General features: G+C 43.4%; 1 protein-coding gene across 4 annotated transcripts in view; it reads left to right on the top strand.

Annotated features, from left to right (window-relative positions):
* Positions 1 to 959: 959 nt before the first annotated feature.
* axin2 (axin 2 (conductin, axil)) overlaps positions 960 to 8,319 on the top strand; it is a 68,093-nt gene continuing 60,733 nt past the window's right edge. The window contains exons 1-2 of one of the 4 annotated variants that reach the window (XM_028972915.1): positions 960 to 1,795; positions 2,268 to 2,454. The gene's annotated coding sequence lies outside the window, so the exon portion shown is untranslated. Of the gene's footprint in view, positions 1,796 to 1,823; positions 2,455 to 8,319 lie in introns of those variants that run through there. The other 3 variants (XM_028972918.1, XM_028972914.1, XM_028972917.1) reach the window with 3 other exon arrangements.

Raw genomic sequence — 8,319 nt, 5'->3', positions numbered from 1 at the left:
AAAAAAAACATTGACATTTTTTTAAATAAAAACTGGTTGCAAAAATCAGTTGAAAAATAGAACCGGACAAAGAAAAAGTTATTTAAAATTTCCTGCTGTGACATATTCAAAAGCTTTTCGTTTTTTTCTTGTGTTTCTTTAATTACTGACAACCTCAATTGTAGATCCCTATATCAGGCCTTTGAAATGCCAGTGTGTCCATGTGCACCTGTCCGCCAATGAAAGTGTCGAGTGGATGACTTTTTAAAAATAGCGTTTTATGTAATTGCTCTCTCGCAGTGGCGCCCAACTGTTGGCCTCCCTCAGAGTCAAAGCGGGCATTCGTACTCGGTGCTGCCCTGAAACATGAGGAAATGAGTCGGTGCGAGAACTATTTCTGCCTCCTTTTGAAGTCTTACTTTACACCACCTCAGGGAATCTTGGGCACATGGTTCACTGAGAGGTTCCAAATAAAAATAAAAAATCCTGATATTTTAAGGTATTTTACAATAATTTTGCAATCCTTTAAATTCAGGACGTTTCAGCCAGACCACGCATTGCTTAAAGAGTTGCGCAGTGCATCATTCCCACAACGGTTACTCAACTTTTGCCAATGAACTCACCGCATAGCTAAACCTTAGACTCTGATTATCTGTTGTTCTCAAGCCTATCTCCAGCTGCAGACGACTTCACTGCTCCTGCCATAACAGGGGGGCCATAATCACATCAAGCCCCCCTGCTGAGGCACTTTCAATGCAGACGCAGTCCCCTTAAGAAGCCGGCACCCTGCAGATCGCGACTGAGCATGCCGACGTTACAATAGCCAGGCTGTTCTTTGCTTTTTTTTCCTCTCTATGCTCCATTTTATCCACAGATATTTTTTTTTTCCTCTTTTGTGGGGGGAAGGGTGGTCGATTTACAATAACGTGTTACTTGGCAAAGTCTGAATTGGCAGAGTCGCTCCAGTCAGGATTTGATAGCGGCTAATCGCTAAAGATTTCCGTACACAATCCATTTTTTCGCTCACCGTATTTATGCATCATTGTGCTCGCTTTGCTAGATGACCCACTGTTCTGTCATCAGTTGATGCCTGTGACACTCCCGCGTTTTTCGCCTTTTTTCCAAATTCTTTTCACCCCTAAAGGGAAGCGCTTCGGTTTTGCGGGTAAGAAAAGGGATGCTACCACTTTAAGAGCATGTCCAGGCGCTGTCCTTAGCCACATACGATCAGTTCGTGCCGAATTCTGCAGTTAGCCCATCGCCTTTGTTTTGTGCTAGGTGTGTGTGAGATTTCCTTCGATGTTGGGTTGGAGTTCGAAGAAGATGTTTTTTTTGGGGGGGGGTTTTTGGTCTCCGGCATTTTAGTTGGCCCAAAAAAAGATTTTTAGCCAAGAAGCGGAGCGGGCGAACTTTTTCTTTTGTTGTTTAAATTCACCAAAACTGAAGAAAATGCAACTGACTGGTTTGAAGGCTTTTATGTGGCCTGTACTTTTGGGCTCAGAGGGGAGTCCAGATTCCAGCGGGATGCTCTCCATTCATCACCTGCTTTCAATGGCCGCCCCTGCCTCACCCGCTAGCCAAGAGGGCCAGGTAGGGTGCCATGGGCACACAATGTGGGAGGATTAGCCCCAAACGTAGCAACAACCAGGCCTCGCATCCAAGCCAGCCTTTCAGTCCTGGCAAAGAGGGGGGCAAGACAGCTCCAGCGTGGCCAAGGTCACCATCTCCTGGGGTGAAGGGGGGGACTGGGAAACGGACCCTGGGAAACAAGTAGCTCTCCGTCGTCTCACCACGGCGCCGACTTGCATCACAGCAGGTGCTCCGTCTGCTGCAAACCATACATCTGTTTGTTGCAATGAAGTTAGCATGGCTGACGACAAGAAAATTCCACAGTATTATCATTTTTTCTTTACGTTCACTTCTGAGGGGCATGGATGTCTTATTAATCTTGAAATGTAAATGTTCTGATGCTATGTCAACATTGAATTTAATCTGGGATGAAATGGAGAAACGCTATGTGCATCTGTGCACTTGACGTAGGCTAGTTGGCTTAGCAGATGGCTAAACGATCCATCAAAGTGGCCTAGTAAGCGAGCGGAATGAGATTAGCGTCTAGAGGGGAGGGTACCACAGTGGATGAGGTAATGATGATGCGAAGGCAAATACTGCGTAGTCTTTTGCAAGCAAAAGGCCAACTGTTTTTTTCCGGGTTTTCGGAATATTGGCAAGTTGTCATGACGACAAGGATATTCTGCTGATGAAGTCTTGCCCGCTCATTGTCCAATCAGATTATGGAGCTTGAACTGCAGCAGGAGCAGCAAAAGGACGTACCTTTTCCTGTAGCGCAGTGCCTGGGAAGGACAGCGTGCTACAGGACCACCAGCGGAACACTGCCAGGCAAAGAGGGCAATGAAAGAGGCTACCATGGCTCGAGATGAAACTAAATGGCAGGGGTGGAGGCGGCGTTAAAGGCAGGTAGGGGGTTATTGTCATGTCAAATGTTGTTAGCGTTACTATCTGTTCCTGCGTTCAGTGTTTATAGTTATGTTTTTTTTTTTCGAAAAAAAAAATGTTAATGAGGCAGCAGCATACATATATTAGCAATACAATTAGCGTGTATGACGTAACATTGTATTTTAAACAATCCTTATCATGTTTGTCAAAACACTCCTGCAGGTGGTTTACGTGACTGACAACATCATATTTTAAATAATAGTGTGTGAGTCGCCGGGGAGGGTGAAATGTGCGGAAAGTTTTGCGGATTTCGCAACTCGTTTATTTCGCAGCGGTTTTAATACAAGGACAGAGATTGGTTCATGTGTGGAAACCACACATTGCTGTATTGTGGTGAAATCCGTCACCGCGATCCCTGCGAAACAGGCCCCTTTGTCCGAAAGCCCTAGGTTGCTTTTTATTTTTTAAATCTCCCTTCACGCACACCACTGTCAGAGATAGTCCTACTTCAAAGACGTAGTGCTTGGTGGGGGCGCCCTCTTTCCCAGCACTGCAGGTAGCCATTACGGTCATCCCCTCCAACCGAGCAGCTCTTTTTTTGGTTCGAACCATAGCTGTCCGAAATTAATATAAAGTGTTCCAACCCAAGGATTTGGTCATAAGGCGATTAAAATCTCCATTCATGACATCAACAAGCCCTTCTCACCTCATCCTCCCTACCCTCTTATCCATCTTCCCTCGCCTTTCTTGTTCCAAGATCCACCAGTTATGGGGTTCTCAGTGGGAAATCATTTCAGCCACCTAACCCCCCGATGGTGTGTGTGTTTGACTTTTCAAACTTCAAAAAAATTTAATGAACATTGTCAGCGTGGCGGAAGCCTCTTTGGCAAAGGAACAGTTTTAAAATGCAAAGAAACCTGATATTATTTTACCAATGGCTGCTTCATAACAGGATTGGTGGGTAGAACTGTCCTTTAAAAATTGATATTTTAGCTCAAAAATCTATCAAAAAATAATTCTCTCTGGCTTTTGCATGATGCATGAGGAAGTTGTGTGATGTGTTGGGACTAGCAACTAATAGTTAGTGAGAAGCTAGTAATTTTGCGATTGTCAAGGTCAAAAGCATCCTCTGGATTTCCATAAATAAAGAAATAAAACTAGAAAAAAATGATGTTTGTGCATGTGACATATGGATGAAAATGCTAGCTGCAAAAAATTACACAAATTACATAACACACTCGCCTATAAACCAGAAGACCCAGGTTTAAATCCCGCTTACTACCATTGTGTCCCTGAGCAAGACATTTAACCCTAAGTTGCTCCAGGGGGACTGTCCCCTGTATCTACTGATTGTAAGTCGCTCTGGATAAGGGCGTCTGATAAATGGCGTATGTAAATGTAAATACAATTAATACAAACACAAGAAAAGGCCACAGTAGTAACAAATTGGATAAGATTCCATGACAACTTTGCATTTGGGAAAGGTGGTTGTAGCCTAGTGGTTAAGGAAATGGCCCAGTTATCAGAAAGTTGCTGGTTCGAATCCCGATCCACCAAGGTGCCACTGAGCAAAGCACCGTCCCCACACACTGCTCCCCGGGCACCTGTCATGGCTGCCCACTGCTCACTCAGGGTGATGGGTTAAATGCAGAGGACAAATTTCACTGTGTGCACCGTGTGACAATTACTTCATTTTATCACTTTATCTTTAGTGGGTATGAGCTAGAAGACCCAGGATCAAATCCCACTTACTACCAATTATTTCAAAGGGGCAGTGGGAGCAAAGCGGATAAAAAAAACGAACCCATAGTCAGAAGATTGCCAGTTTGAATCCCAAACTGCCAAGGTGCCACTGAGCAAAGCACCGTCCCCACACATGGCTTTCATGACTGCCCACTGCTTTCCAAGGGTGATGGTTAAAAGCAGAGGACACATTTTGTTGTGTCACCATGTGCTGTGCTGTGTTTCACAATGACAATCACTTCACTTTCACTGCTACATGCAAAGTTTCTAGTTCTGCTGAACATAGGGCTTTGTTGTCTATGATCCGCATGCCCAGTCAGTATGCTTGTACTACTGTGCGGTAGGGCTGGGTGATTTTGCCAAAAAAAAAAAATTTTTTTTAAAGAAAAATTAAAGTTTCGATTTGATTTTTGATTTTTTTTCCCCAATGCACTTAAAAAAGGCTGCAGACATCAGACATAGTGTCAAAAGTGCAACTTTATTGCTATGATTGTCCTCAAGAGTTAAAATGCGTAGAATCCCAAAACAAAAAGTAAATGAGGCTTTGTCATTCAACAATTACAAGCTTTAACCCAGGTTTAAGCAAAAGTGCAACAGCTTCATAGTAGCTTAAATTTTCTGTTCCGTTGTGGCTGAGCAAAACTGCATCTCGCTCACTGCGGATCTTTTCCCGAGTTGTATTGTACAGATGAGGCAGCGCTACATCTGCGAAATACTCGCGACAGGGGACAACGTACCTCGCATTTAATACTTTCAGCATGTGATTAAAGCCTCGCTTTTCGACAGAATAAATTGGCAGCATGTCTGTGGCAATATAAAAGGTGATCGCCTCTGTAATCGTTTTCCATCGCGCTCCGTTCTTATCATAAGGCACATGGTTTGTAAAGCTGTCAGGAAGTGTAGTTTGCTTTTTAGCAGGTGTGCTAGAGGAGCCGTTTTCTTCGGGATGTTTATTCCTCAGGTGCTGGAAAAGATTTGTTGTACTGCTGCTTCCAGTAGCAACAGCCTTGAAACATATTTTGCAACAAGGCTTCGTCTGTCTTTCGTCTGCTGCATCAAAACCAAACCAGTTCCAAATTCCGGAATTACCTGTGCCTTTCTTTGGAAGTAGTTCTCTGCTACACGCTGCCATGTTGTTTTGACTGTGTTACGCGGGGTGGGGGTTGGCTCATATCGCGCTATGGTAACCAACAAGGACGAAACGCGGGAAAGTCCCAAAAAACTATTGTGGCAAAAAACTTGAGTTTGCAAAATAAAAATAGTTTTAAATTACAAAATCGATAAATCGATGAAATCGATTTTTCCCCAGCCCTACTGTGCAGTTATTGTTGGGACTGATAGAAAGCTGGACATAGAAGTTTACAGAAAACCCACCCACACTGACCAATATCTATTGTTTGACTCACATCACCCACTACAACACAAACTAGGAGTAATCAGGACTCTGTACCATAGAGCAGAGAACATTCCCACCACCACAGAAGCCAGAACTAAGGAAGACAGGCATCTGAAGATGGCCCTTAAAACCTGTGGATATCCCAAGTGGGCCTTTAACAAGGCACAATCCTCAAGAAAAGGACCACAGACCAACCTGAACCTGGTCCTTCCATACATGGCTGGTGTGCCCGAAAGACTGAAAAGGACTTTCAGGAAACACCACATACCAGTCCATTTCAAACCTACAAACACTCTGAGATAGAGACTTGTCCATCCCAAAGACCGGACACCAAAACAGAAGAAGAGCAATGTAGTGTATGCTGTCCAGTGTGGTGAAGAAGAGCAATGTAGTGTATGCTGTCCAGTGTGCTCCGAGCTGTACATCGGGGAAACCAAACAGCTGCTACACAGGAGGATGGCCCAGCACAGAAGGAGCAACACCTCAGGGCCAGAATCAGCTGTGTACCTTCACCTTAAGGACAAAGGACGTTCATTTTTGGATGAGAATGTTCAAATATTGGACAGAGAAGATAGGTGGTTTGAGAGAGGAGTGAGGGAAGCTTTGCATGTGCAAATCATCAAACCATCACTCAATCTCCAACCTTCTTAGCTGCCCTTTCTTCCATCCCCTTGAAAAATCAGGCCCGATTCATACGTCCACCAGGTTTGCCACATTTAACGACCCGCTTAATGGGGGCAGGAGGAGCTGCCAGGGCGGGGCTGTCACATCTACCCACCCCCTCTCCCTGCCATTGTTCCACTTAACGAGCCTATTCAAGGCGGGACACGTTCTGTGGATGCAGAATGAAACGTCTCTACCTTAAAGAAAGTCCAGTTGCCATGACTCAACTTTCAGACAAATTCACCTGGATGACTGAGAATCTTCACAGACTTATGCTTGTACTAGTTTTAGTTTCTCCAGCTTTAAACTTCAGTGCAACACACCTTCTTCTGCATCATCCTTAATAACCTCATGAATGCTGATGAACTAATATCCAGAATTACTACTCTTTTCTCATACTAATTTGTGCAATTAATTTCTAAAATGTGGCAGCCCTGCTATGATCTGCAAGCCCATTACATGCTGCTCGTCACAACAGGAATACTTTAATCTCGTTCTCCTCATTATGTCATAAATTGTGCTGCAGTCACATCAAGCCCCCCTGCTGAGGCACTTTCAATGCAGACGCAGAATGCAGACGCAGTCCCCTCACTCAGGGGGACTGTTTTTTCTCAGCATTACGTGGTTTGTGGAATTTACACTCTACCTCTGTGGACTGGGTTTGCTGTCTTTCAGAATTGGATCTGGGACACAAAGTCTTTGTGTCCCAAAGTTGTTCCAATTAAGGTTCAAGTTCAACATATGCTGAAATAGTGCAGAATAAGAAAGCATTATGTTATTGGGAAAATAATGAAATTATCCACTACAAAATAAAAAGACATTTCAAGCCTAAATGACAAACATTTCCCATCAACTTTGCCTTTATGGAAATCAAGTGTCTGTATGTTGGAGAGGAGAAACTTAATACCCTCATAGCCTTTTTTGTTGGTGTGTAATTATTTCTGACACCCAGACCATGATTGACAGCTCTCCTACAGCCTCCTTCCTAATTCTGGATGATCATACACCCATGTTCAAGCATTTTCATGGGTGATTGTTACATAAGTAAATATGCATTAAAAAGCCCCCCCAAAAAAATCTACCTCTTATGTTATTTGAAGTCCTGCTTTGAAATGTAACTTTTTAGCACTCATGCACTAAAATGAATTCTTTTTTTTAAGTTGGTGGTAGCTGACTAGAAGAATCTAGAACTTAACAAACTCTGTAAAGCAGTTCATCCTTAATATGGCACTTAAAGCCAGTTTTAAATGTTCATAATTTTTAAAAAAAATTCTGTACAGCAGGGCAACAAGTATAAATCAGTTTTTTTTTTGTTGTCAGCAGAGTGTAGATAATGCTACATGCAACATTTTTACAATTATTATTATTCGGGCAGATGTGTGCAGTAATGCATTTTGGCAATATCTCCAGGTCAAGGACAGTTACTGCTTATTAGAGCACAACAGGTTTGAGGACATTATCCATGATCCAGGGCTCCAGGCCTTATTCCTGCCTTGGGCCCATCGATCGTTGTGAATAGACACAATTTTCCCCTACGACCCCGACATGGATAACTGGCTTTAGAAAATGGATGGATATTATCCGAGATTGAGACAGGACAGGGATTTAGTCCCTGAAGGGTGTCACCGGTGAATCATATTGTGCCACTATCTCACTCCACTGGGGATCCAATTGTCTAAACCTCCCCGACTCACACACACCTTGCAGGGTTTTTCTGGTGGAATGTAGTGCTTCAATCTAACAATCCAATTTCATCCAATTTCAAGAAATGTGATAGATGCGGATTTAGACAATAGGCCTGAAGGGTGTTTGTCATCGGAGGGCTGGAATTGCTGTGCCATGATTTTGCTGAGATTGCAGTCCCCTGCTGAGAGACATAGATCGATGTGTGACACTAAACAGTGGCGCGTTTCTGGACCAAACTATGTGGGCCTAACTTTTGAGAATCATACCCCAGCTAAGCAGCACTGCGGGACCGTCTAAAAAGTGCAATGGCAGTAAACACATAGAAAATAATCACCTGCTAATTCTACATTGGATACAGTAAGATACAGTTTATTTGAAAATTAATAGCAATGAACTTG

The sequence above is a fragment of the Denticeps clupeoides genome, chromosome 3 (genome assembly GCF_900700375.1).
Source record: "Denticeps clupeoides chromosome 3, fDenClu1.1, whole genome shotgun sequence".
NCBI lineage: Eukaryota > Metazoa > Chordata > Actinopteri > Clupeiformes > Denticipitidae > Denticeps > Denticeps clupeoides.
The sequence above is the reverse complement of the archived record's forward strand: the minus strand, read 5'-3'. Positions and strand labels throughout refer to the sequence as shown.